The 12,253-nt window shown below is 35.5% G+C and overlaps 1 pseudogene; it reads right to left on the reverse strand.

Moving 5' to 3' along the window:
- Window positions 1–7,004: 7,004 nt before the first annotated feature.
- LOC131857614 (uncharacterized) overlaps window positions 7,005–12,253 on the reverse strand; it is a 52,869-nt pseudogene continuing 47,620 nt past the window's right edge.

Genomic DNA, 12,253 nt, shown 5'->3' on the forward strand with positions numbered 1-12,253 from the left:
TAGTGAAACTATCAGGGCACCTGATGGTCCTTTATACATAGTTGCAAAAGTCAAAGATACACCTTGCCGTGGAGTGCTTATTGATCCTTCATGCATGGTTAATGTTATTACTGAAGAATTTCTTTTTACTTTGCAATTGAATCAAGTGATTTATCACAAAATAGATGTGATTGTGAAATTATTTGATGCATTTTCTTCTCCTGCAATTGGTTCTATTACATTACCTATTGAAGTCCATAACAAATCCCTTGATGTGAACTTTGCTATTATTCCATCTTCCGAACAATTTTGTGTGAAGCTAGGCTATCCTTGGCTATCTTCCATGAAAGCTATTGCTTCTCCTATTCATAAATGTTTGAAATTTCCCCATAATGGTGAAGTTGTTACTGTCAATCATAGTCTCTTTAAACCAGCTGAAAGAACTTCTAGCGTTCCTATTGATTATTTTTGGCCTAAACAATTCCAATCTCTTCCACCGCAAAGTGATCATCTTTTCAAATCTTATCAAAAGTGGAAAACAGATATGATCCTATCTCTAAGTGAACCTAGAACACCCAAACTTGATATTCCTATCATTCTTCAGAAGGAAGTTTTTCCTTTGAAAGATAAAACTAATGTCTTTCCTCAAGAAGATTCCCAACCCATTCCTATGGATGTGACTATGTCTATGCCGAATAAACTTTCTAAACGTAGACCTATACCTCCTTGTCATGATGGACTTGGTCTCCTTCCTAAACCAAAAATTCCTCCTTTATATGGAGCAGTTCCTCCTCCGTCCTTTTATAGAGAGAAGAGACCTTCCTCTTCTCCTATTATCTAGCCTAAGAGACCACAACCTAAACACCCAAGTGATAAGGATGAGAACATCCCTCCTCCTCAATCTTCTCCACTTCCGACTAAGACTAGACGAAATTATTCTGCGCGGGAACGTCAAGAAAGCATCGTCTTACAGCTCAGGCAACTGTTTCTCAAACTTTGCAATCTCCAAAAACACCTTCAACAAGCATTATTCCATTTTCTCCTCAACCAGAAATTGAGCCAAAATCTCCTAAACATAAGATGCATGATGGTCATGATCCTGTGCAAGTTAAAGATCCTATTTTTATAAATCTTGATGATGATATAGATGAAAATGTTATTCATGATGAAAATGTTACTTCTCTTGCTTCTAATAGTGAATATGAACTTGTTGATATTGATAACCATTTATCTAACGAATTTTCTAAAGCACTTATCCTAGCTCCTAGACAAGAACAACGTGGCTTGGAACATGAACATAGCCCTTGTTTGGATCTTGTGATAGCTCCATCTGCTGTGTTGAATGTTCCTCCTCTATCATGTTTCCTGCCTTCCTGAAACATTGATCAGCAAGATCGGGGGGTAGATGACATGCTAGACTAGTTTCATTAGCATAGCAAATTCTCTCCTCCTCTCTTTTTGTTACTTCTTCTATGTGTTATCCTCATTCTTCTATTTGCTGTCCTTAGTGTTGTCTACTTGAGGACGATGCAAAGCATTGAGATCTCTTTTGGTCTCTCTCATGTTGACTCAAAAGACACATGTGTTCCCTTCTTCTAGGTGACCTTCCTTGATTGGGGAATGAAGAACAATTATGCATACATACATATGATATACATGAATTATCATACAGCATACTGACCCTGAGGAAAGCGAAGTCACCTCATGCTTTGTGCTTTGTGTCTATTATCCTTGGGTTTATCTCACACTTGGGGGCTAAATCTTTGTGATAGCGTGCTCCTTTCCCTTCTTATTTCTTATGTGTATCACTACCTTAAAGCAATCACCCCCGTTGAGGCATGTGTGATCGCTTTAACATAGGGGGGCATACACCCCGTCTATCCCTTCAAGATACTTGAAAATTTCTTGGTGAACTTAGCTTTGCCTTGAAAATTTTTGGTATTTCTCTTGCATGACTCATAGTGAGGGAACCTTACTACTGACAGTCATGGTTCTCCCTCATGATCTTCCCTTTTACTTTGTCAATCGAAGTCATAAGATCCTTAGTCCACTGGGGGCTTGGTGTATCTTGCCTCCTTGACGTGGTGAAAGTCTTTCAATGTTGTTTCCTTGTACTTTACCAGAAGTATGAGCGTACACTTATACTCCCACTAAAGTGGGGGCTAAATGTAGCATCCTAAAATTGTGACACTTGCAATTTTGACTACATTTAGGTCTTCATGATGGCGACGCAACACGGAACCTGAATGGAGACCCTGAAACTTGTCCACGACATCAAAAACTGCATTTTTCCAGCACCCTGCCTGATCCCTCCTTGCACCCTGCTGTCCCGGGAGGTGGGACCAGAGCGCCCAGCACCCTGGTCCTTCAGGACTAGGGTGCCTAGTGCCTTGGTCCCGCAGGACCATGGTGCCCAGCGCCCTAGTCCCTAGCCCTATTTTGGGCCCGGTCTCCTATGGGGCTTCAGGTCTTTATGTTTGCAAATTGGAAAATACTCTTTCCTTGTCGGCCCAAGGTCAGAAAAATTAGTCTATCAACCCTAATTGGCAAGTATATAAACTCCATTTCCTCTCCCATTTGAGGAGGAAGGACATATGTGTACAAGACGCAGAAGTGATATTCAAACATTCAAGCATTCAAGCATTCAAGCATTCCTTCTAAGTCTCCATTCAAGGCTAAGTGTTGCATTCAAGACAAGGATTCAACCATTGAAGAGGAGATCACTTACAACATACAACATACAACATACAACAACATCTACACCTTCGCATGTTGCAGGTACGCGGCTGAAATTGAAGATCTAGAATCCTTGTGCAGAGATGAACAGATCCCCCTTCGTTTTGCGGATTTTTTGGAGGACCGTGTGCATGCCGGGCGCCATCATCCCATCAACTTTCACTCAAATTTGCAGGACAGCACCGTCTCGACATTTTACTACTAATTCCAGGTCCGCAACTTCATCCTATATTCCTATCTCTATTTATAAGCGAATCTTTCTTACTTTTCATGCATTCCTAGCTTAATCTTTCTATCTACATTCTTTACAAAAGAGGGTAGCCTTGCTGTCTTAACCCTTGAAACTCATTTAGAATCCAATCTTGCATTGTGTGGGATTGGATCTTTTGAATGTAAAGTCTCCCCTAAGTGAAAACAGTCAATCCTAGTGAACTCCCTTCTCTCTCCTTGGAGTTGGAGAGGGGAGAGCAACTAGGGTTCGATTTTCCGGTTTACATATACCAAGACCTAAGACCAAATGTGTAGGTCAGCTCACTAAGATATTACAATAAAATCAATTACAAATGAATCAATATGCGATGCATGATGTTGGCTCAATGCATTTACAACAATAACAAATCATCTCCATAATGTGTCGTGCTGATATTGAATAGATAATGCTTGTTGGTCCATAAACTAGACCTATTTTCCGGTAACAACAAATATGCAAACCCGATTAGATCAATAACCAAATCACCAAAACCAAGTGTCCAATCAATATCTTCAATATAACCAAGTAATCTCCAGATGATAACAAATCATCCTTAGTGTCGGTAAACAATATAACCTACCGGTGACTGTGCATAAGTCACTGAACATGCCAGTGAACATAACCAAAGATCTCCAAGTGTTCTCAATTATTGACAAGTGTTGACATCCATGACAAAACCAATGCAACACATCCATAATACCACCAGACGAAGGCCCTCTTGGCTTGAAATGCCTGTTCTTTTTAGAAATAGATCTGGAATACTTCTTACAAATTTGTCCTATTTCATTCCACATGGACTATGTAATGTCATCTCCTCCCATAAGATCCAAAGAATCAGTGAATTCATCACTGATTCTCCTCAAAAATATTAACTTGAGGGAATCTTCATTTAGAGTACTATGCTTGGAATTATTGACACTAAACAGAAACCTCTCCAGGTAATCTTCAAGAATCTCATCTTCTTTCTTTGTCATTCTAAAGATATCATCCCCATGACGATCAGTGCCTCTCCAATAATCTTTATACTTTGCAAGAAACAATCATTTCATCTCACCCCATGTATTGATTGTGCTACTAACCAAGCTCATAAACCATCTTAGAGATGATTCCTTCAAAGTGGCAAGAAATATTTTGAGTCTATGGGCATCTATAGTATAATCAAAACTCCTATAGAGAACATCAAACTCAAACAGAAATGTGTCTGGATCCTCCATCACCAATCCATAGAATCTAGGGAGGGAAGAAGCTAGAATGTTCTTGAGATTAGCATTATCATGCTGATCGGATATAGGGAACTCAAATGTTGGGTCCAAATGTGGCGGTGATGGATTATTTCCACCAAGAGGTGGGTTTCCTTGCATTGGACTTATGGAGGAGTTATTATATGAAATTCTTCTTCTTGGGGTCCAAAGAGGAACTTAAGACTGCCTTCTAGAAATTCAGATTCAGGGTGGTTCAAATTCTCTGGGATTTGATAAAGTTCAGCAAAAGGATTTATATCTGGGGAATTAATTTTTGCATGATTAGGATGACTGGGTAGAAATCTACCTAGAACATCTCTTCTTTGCCTATGCATGTAGATTCATAATTGTTTTTCGAACAATTAGGTATGCTAGAAAAACAATTAACTAAAACCTGAAAAGACAATAACCATAACAGGTTCTTAGTTTGACACCATCCCTAGCAATGATGCCAAAAATGTTTAATGCAACAATAAGAATAATAACTCTAGTTGAAGTCTCAACCCAAAGTTTGGACATTCACTTGGTAAAGTCACTATTTCTATTGCTAGTGTTCATTTGATTATCAACCCAGGGACGTAATACTTGAAATGGGTTTGCACTATATATGCACTAAGTTCCTACAACAGCTACTCTGCATTATTGCAACAACTAACATTAAACAGAAAAGATAAACAAGAATTGACACTATTGAAAGGCTACAAGAAAACTTCTGCATTAACATAAATTCATTCAAGCAATAATAGCTAAGTTCAATGTTGATAAACAGAAATTACTTTGTTTTGGTTTGGCTGTAAGAATAGTCAGTAGATCTATTTCTAGTGGCTGCAGGAATAGTCAATGCAAGAACGTCTACTATAGCTAAGGAAAGAGAACTAATCTTAACAAATGCATAGGAACACTCACCAAGTGGGCCCCGTTGGATGAGTGATTCCAGGCTTCCCAAAAACAACTCTAAGTGCTCAAAATAACATATTTTTATTCATCATTGTTTGGAAGTTATTACATGATTCAATCATAAAAAGAAACTCAAAAACACTTGTAAAAATCCTCTGCTCTGCTTTCTCTCTCTTTTTTATCTCACCTCTGAGAAGAGATGAAGAGCTTATTTTAAAAGAAAACATCTACTTTAGACAACATAGATCATGTCAAAGAGAAGAGGTAGATAACTAATCGAGAAAGGAGATAGCTGGAGTTAAGCTATAGAAAATGCAGATCTAAACCGAACCACAATCATAACATACTGTGGTGGTATTTACAACACCAATGTCTACTTGAATTAGACATCAGTAGTATCATGTGATTGCTTCTCCTATGTCATTCCTTATTCTTTTCAGCATCTCTGTTGTTTGATCTTTCAGCCATCTTCTTGAATATCTCTTCCTGAAACTGGCATGATAGGTGAGCTTCCACTGCAACATCATTTATTCCCTGCACTTAAAAATAAATAACATACAAGAACATACATACATATTTTATCTAATTAGGACATCTATTAATTAACACATGATATTGCCCTAAACAATCTGCATGGCAACAAGAATGAATCACATGGTTACAAGAATAAACTAGCAAAGACAAAACATGTTTTAATAGGTTTAGGCTAACATCTAGAATACATATAGTAAAGTTTTGATACATCATTACTTTTATGTAAATCAAAATATGACAAAATCTCAAGAGTTCTAAGGATAAAAATACGCGAATGTCTCAACTCATCAGAACTCATAATGCTATTGGTTTTTCTCCTTAATCATCCCCCTTTTGGGTCAAGACTCCACAAGAATGATTTGAAGAAAAAAATATATCTTACAAGGCTTATTATAATTAGGAATGGCAAGCATAGGAGCACTAGCTATGGTAGCCTTAATTTCACAAAATGCCCTTTTAGTGTTTAGTGTCCACTCTAGCTTAGCACCCTTTTTCAACATATCATTCAGAGGTTGTACTATCTCAACAAAGCCACTAATAAATTTATGTACAAAATTGATCTTCCCAAAGAAAGATTTGAGCTCCTTACTATTTGACAAGGCCAACTTATGGATAGCCTCAATTCACTCGAGATCACTGGCGATTCTCTTCTCCAATATGACATAACTAATAATTTTTCCCTTTGTTACACCAAAAATACAATTCTTAGAGTTGAGTGAAATACCAAACTCATGACACCATTGTATAACTTTCCTGAGGTTATCAAGATGATGAGATCATAGCTTTGAAAATATTGTTAGGTCATCCATATAAATGATAATAAATTTACTGACCATCCTAGCAAAAGCTATATCCATTTATCATTGAAAGGTTGGTCCAACATTTATAAGTGCAAATGAAATCCTTTGATATGCAAAGGTTCCCCATTTTATAGTGAATGTTGTCTTTAAATGATCATCCTCTTGAACCATTACGTTATTATACTCAGAATATCCATAGACTATTTACAAGACTTCATCTAATGAGTACAAAGGGTAATTATCCTTTTCTGAGGACCTGTTGAGATTACAAAAGTCGACACACAACCTGATTTATCCATTTTTCTTTCATACTGGGACCAAATTTGCCACCCAAGTGGAGTGCCATATTTGGAATATGATTTTGGTGTTTAACAACTTATATACTTATCTAAGGATCAAAGGTACTATAAGAGCATTGACAAGATTTTGTCTTTGTTGGAATGGCTTTGTTCCAAGATTTAAAGGAAGAGTATGCAAAATTACTGAGGTGTCACAAGTCTTCAAACCTTCATACCCCCATGTTATCACTTCCTTGAAATATTTTAATGCATTGAGAATCCCTTTTCTTTATTCAACTATGTAAACTTTTCCGATTAACACTTCTTTCTTTTCATCTTCAGTACCTAAATTGTGAAGATCAGTTGGATCGCCTTTTGGTTCTAGGAAAGGTCCTTTCTTTTGGGATGATTCATCTTGGTCAAAGATCCTTTCTAGAGAAACCACCCCTTTAGGAATAGAATTGGTCTTGAGATTGATAATGCCCTTGTCTCCAACCTCATCTAGCTCATGCTCAATCTCATCAATCACCTGATTTTTTAAAAATCCAACAAACATGATGAATTCTAGTATACGGTGATCATACTCAAACACTTGGAAATTTGTAACATTATCTGGGATTGCAAGGGTTTCAACTGATTCCATAAAAACCCTTTTTAATTTAGAACTCAAAATTGGCTCAAGAGAACTAGTTGTTATTGCCAAGGAATTAGCTACACTATTTCTTTAGCAAGAAATAGACCTAATGTTAAACACATCAAAATCCTCTATTATATACCAAACTCTAATCCTGTATGCATTAAGGCACTTGTCATGACAAGCATACTGACTTCTAATTTTCCTAATAACTAATTGAGTATCACCTTTGACACTTTAGACCTTGAACTTCTTTTTATGAACCCTTAGTTACCCATGAATCAAGGCTTCATATTCAACCATATTGTTTGTAGAAGTAAATTGCACCTTGAGGGAAATGAAGAAAGATTTTCCTCTTGGGACTATCAAGTCTACTCCATCTTCACTCCCTCATTTTCTTTTTGATCTAATGAATCAGGGCTTCCAAAGGCCTTGCTCTTTACAATCCTGAGATTTAGTTTTTCTCTACTACTTACGCTTGGAAACTAATTTGTCAGTATTTGGAACTATTGGATTGTTAGATGTTGAAGGTCTTCTCCTTCTTCATTTTGTACCGCTTCAAGAGTTGATTCCATGGTTGGGACACCAACCCATTCTCGATTATCCTCTTGAACCTTGGATTGTCTTTGTTTGTGTGTAGTCAAATCAGATTTGGTTGGATCTTTTGAATCTACACCCCCTAGGATTGAGCTATGGTGTAAAGTAGCAAGTATTGATTGGCTATCTTTCTTAGTTACATATGTCATCTGATCATGTGTATGAACAACTATTTCATGAGAAATAGTAATTTCCTAGTTTGGTCAAAAGCTATCTGAACCGTATTTATATTAGTAGTCATCAAACTAGCTGGTCTAGGAACCTGATTCAAAATAAGATAACGATGGATCATCAACCCCTTGAAGAAAAAAATTTGGATTCACACCATCACATTTTGGAAAGTCGGACAACTAAATTCTTATTTATTATGTCTATGAATGTGGCACCAACCTGGCAGTGTTGGTTCTAGGTCCCCTCCCCAATAATTTATATTGGTGACCATTTTATTCATGAATTTATTCAAATACTCATCATCTAGAGTGAATTCTTGTACACCTAATATGGGGCTATGTTCTGAGTCACCTTCCTCTTGATGGATAAATGCAAATATCTAGTACATCCTATACACTCCAAGGTCGGCTTCCACAAAGTTTACTACTTCATTTGAGGCATTATATTCTATTATCCTCTTTTTGAGCTTAAGCTCAACATCAATCTTAATTTGATTATTTACCCCTCTCCATGGCACCCACAGCTTAGTGAAGTTTGTAGAGAACCACCCTTTCAAGTGCTTTGTCTAGTCTTGACTGAGTAGCGTTCCATACAATTCCAAGATATCCACAACATGAATATCAATATACACATGGATTCAAGGATCAACTACCAACTACATATGAATGTTCTTCAAAACACCTATCACCTTTACTTCTAATTTGTCCAACTAGATAACTATTCAGTGTTTGAGGTGGGAGTCATGCCTAACTTATGGCATATAGAATATGACATAACATTACATGAAGCTCCCGAATCAGCCAAACAATTATGCAAGTTCTTTCCCAAAATTCTAACACTTAGAAGAAATGGAGGTGCTTTTGTTGCATCTTTAATCATCGTGGGCATTACCTCCATTACATTTACACTAGATGTCTTCTTTGTGAGCATTGGGGAGGTAATATCCCTTTTCATGGGATTCAACAATTCAATCAAGGCTTCCTTGTGGGTTGGACAAATCTATAACACTTCAAACATTGACATGTTAGATTTACTCTTTTCAACTCATCAATTGTGCTATATTTATCCGCTTCCACTATTGATGGTCTTGTGACAAGAGTATATGTTGGTTTGAGTGGGGGATTCTATGGTCCACTAGGGGCAGCAAGATTATTACTCGCATGTGGATCTAGTGAGATTGGTTGGGACCCAAGAGGAATACCATCAGTTAAGGATTCTTTCTTTCTTTTGAGATTGTAATTGGTTCAATTTTGAAAAGCATGTACTTCTAAATACTCTAGTTTGCCTTCCTTTTGGAAGGAAAATACAAACTCATCTTTTGTATTCCCTAACAACAAGAGGGTTTCACTCATACACACATATGAGTCCAACATCATTGCATTCACCAAATATGATGGTTTGTAGGATTTCATAATCTGTGAGGCTTACTGCAACTCCTCACAATGAATTTCCAGGTTATCAAATATCTCATGCAACCTATATCCTTTAGCAACCAGGTTAGCATTAGTAAAATCACACACATTTGTTGTTTCTATCTTATTTGGGAGTGTTCCATTGTTAGGTATAGTGTTCCATTTCTTGTTTGGTCTTGACTATCCAAAAGCCTTATTCTCAAAATTTTGGTTATTCTGGTTATAGTTTTGTAGGTTAAAAGTTGAGCTAACTCTTGAGATAGTGTTATAAATATTCTACTAGTGGTAAGGAGTGGGATTCAATTCACCAATTACTTGGGACAATATCTTCTTAATATCCTCCAACTCGGATATGAGAATTTAACTTTGCTCCTTATTCTGCTTAGCCTTCTATTGAAAGAAAGCTATCCTTGGGGGCTCATGATTTGGGTATGTTAACTGTAGTACCCCTCCCTCAATCAAACTTGTTACATACTTATTTTGACTATGGTTGACTTTTTTTAGTGGATATTTGTGGATACTTTAGGTGGTGATGGTTTTTCAGATACTATGCTATGTTGTTTTATGCTTTGATTTGACATTCAGTGAATGTTGTTTATGCATTATTTTCTTATTGATGGTTAGATGTTAATTTTATTGAATTACTAACCATGGACTAACACATTTACTTTATGCGTGAGATGCATTATGTATATGTCATCATGTATGTGTAAAGTGTATGGGGTGTGAGGAGATGATTTTCCTTCACTCGCTTCGGTGAGACATGAAACATCTCGATTCTCCTTCGCTAGTGTGTCTACCATGTTTGAATGTGTGTGTGTGTGTGTGTGTGGTTTGGTGATGCAGGAATTACAAGTACAAGGCACAAACTTCACCTAGTACCATAGGTTTGAGCGTACCTAAATAATTTGATGAAAGTGGAGGAGATAGGCCCTAAATTTCACCCTTAACCTTGCTCGATAGTGAGCATTGTTAGTCATCGGTCAAACTTCACTTTGTTGGTATGTGAGTTATGTGTCTACTTTGTTTTGTTGAATTGCATGTTATGCGTCTATGAATTTCAATTATTCTTTTCTTATAATTTTTAATGAGAAATTAATTATTAATACCTTATGGTTATTGTAATGCATGTAAAATTCATCTTAATAACAATGTATCAATTAGAATCAAAGGGAAATCATGAATCCCTATCTAATCAAGGAATTCAAGAAACAAGACAATGAAATAATGCAATATCACACAAAATAGGAACTATAAATGAAATCAATTAAAGACTCCCTATTCCAAGATTGTATATAGCTTCCATTGCTCTTCTCTTCTATGTGGTATGATGGCTCTCAGATATTGCACTGGTAACCTGCAAGTGACACAAAGATTCAAAGTTCGTGATTATGAGAATAAATTGCCCAGAAATTGAGGAGGATTGAAAATGGAGATTGAATGCTCAATTTATAGATTTTTGGATGAGATTGATTGAAAGGTGGAACAAATTGATCAAGAGGTGGAACTCAGGTGAGCTCACATGCAAATTGATAGTTGAACTATTGATTGTAGGAGTGAAACTCAATAGATTGAATAGATTAATTGAGTCAATTGATTGAGAAAAAGCTGACTGAAGGAAGAAAAAGAATGATTGGAGGAAATAAAGAGGATGACACAGAAAGCTTAATTAAGAAAAAGCTAACTGAAAGATGGAAATAGAGATTGGAGAGATAAATGATTTTATCAATTAATTTAGCATGTGCTTGCATTTAGATTTAGATTATCAACTTAATCTTTGCATGATATTTATTCAAATAATTGAATTTATTTTAATTCAATTTAGTATTAGAATATATTTAGAACTTGACTTTGATTTTCAATTTGGTTTTTGAAATCATGCACATGTGATTGAATTTGGAAGAAATTAGAAGAATATGAAATTAAATGAAATTAGAATTTGGAGAACTAGAAGAATTAATTAGCTAATTAAATAATTTAAAGAAACTATTTAATTATTTAGAAATGAAATTTTAATTAAATAATAAAGATTATTTAATTTAAGGGAAATAAATCACAATTAATTAAATAATAAAAATTTAATTAATATTTAGAAAAGGGTTGATGATTAGATGATTAGAGATAGAAATTGAGAATTAATTTATTTAAATAATAAAGATTATTTAAATTGGGGAATTAACCATAATTAATTAGCTAATTAAATAATTTAAAGAAACTATTTAACTATTTAGAAATTGAATTTAATTAAATAATAAATATTTAATTAACATTAGAAAATGGTTAAAATGATTAAATGATGAAAGAATAAAAAATGAATAATTAGTAAGATGATGAGGAAATATAAAATTAGAAGAATAAGATTAATTAAATTAATTAAATAATTAAAGAACTATTTAATCAATTAGAGGAATAATTAGTACATGATCAATGAGACATTTTTAGGCGTCTACATTTGCCCCTCTTTGAGACAATGTCAGAACGATGTTGTTTCAAAGAAAATGAAAAATTCTGCCCCAGTATACCCTAGTGATACTTAGGTATGCCCTGGTGATACTTAGGGTGTAATGCCCCCTCGAGAGATTGTTTGTGCATTAAAGACATGAATGATCTCTCGAAATAAGAAGAATGTGAGATGAAAGATAGAAGAATGGTTAGTTGATTAGAGATAGAGATAGGTTATGTGAAGATGATATTGAGATAGAATATGAGAGAATAGATTGATGA

This window comes from Cryptomeria japonica, chromosome 8, assembly GCF_030272615.1.
Source record: "Cryptomeria japonica chromosome 8, Sugi_1.0, whole genome shotgun sequence".
Taxonomy (NCBI): Eukaryota; Viridiplantae; Streptophyta; class Pinopsida; order Cupressales; family Cupressaceae; genus Cryptomeria; species Cryptomeria japonica.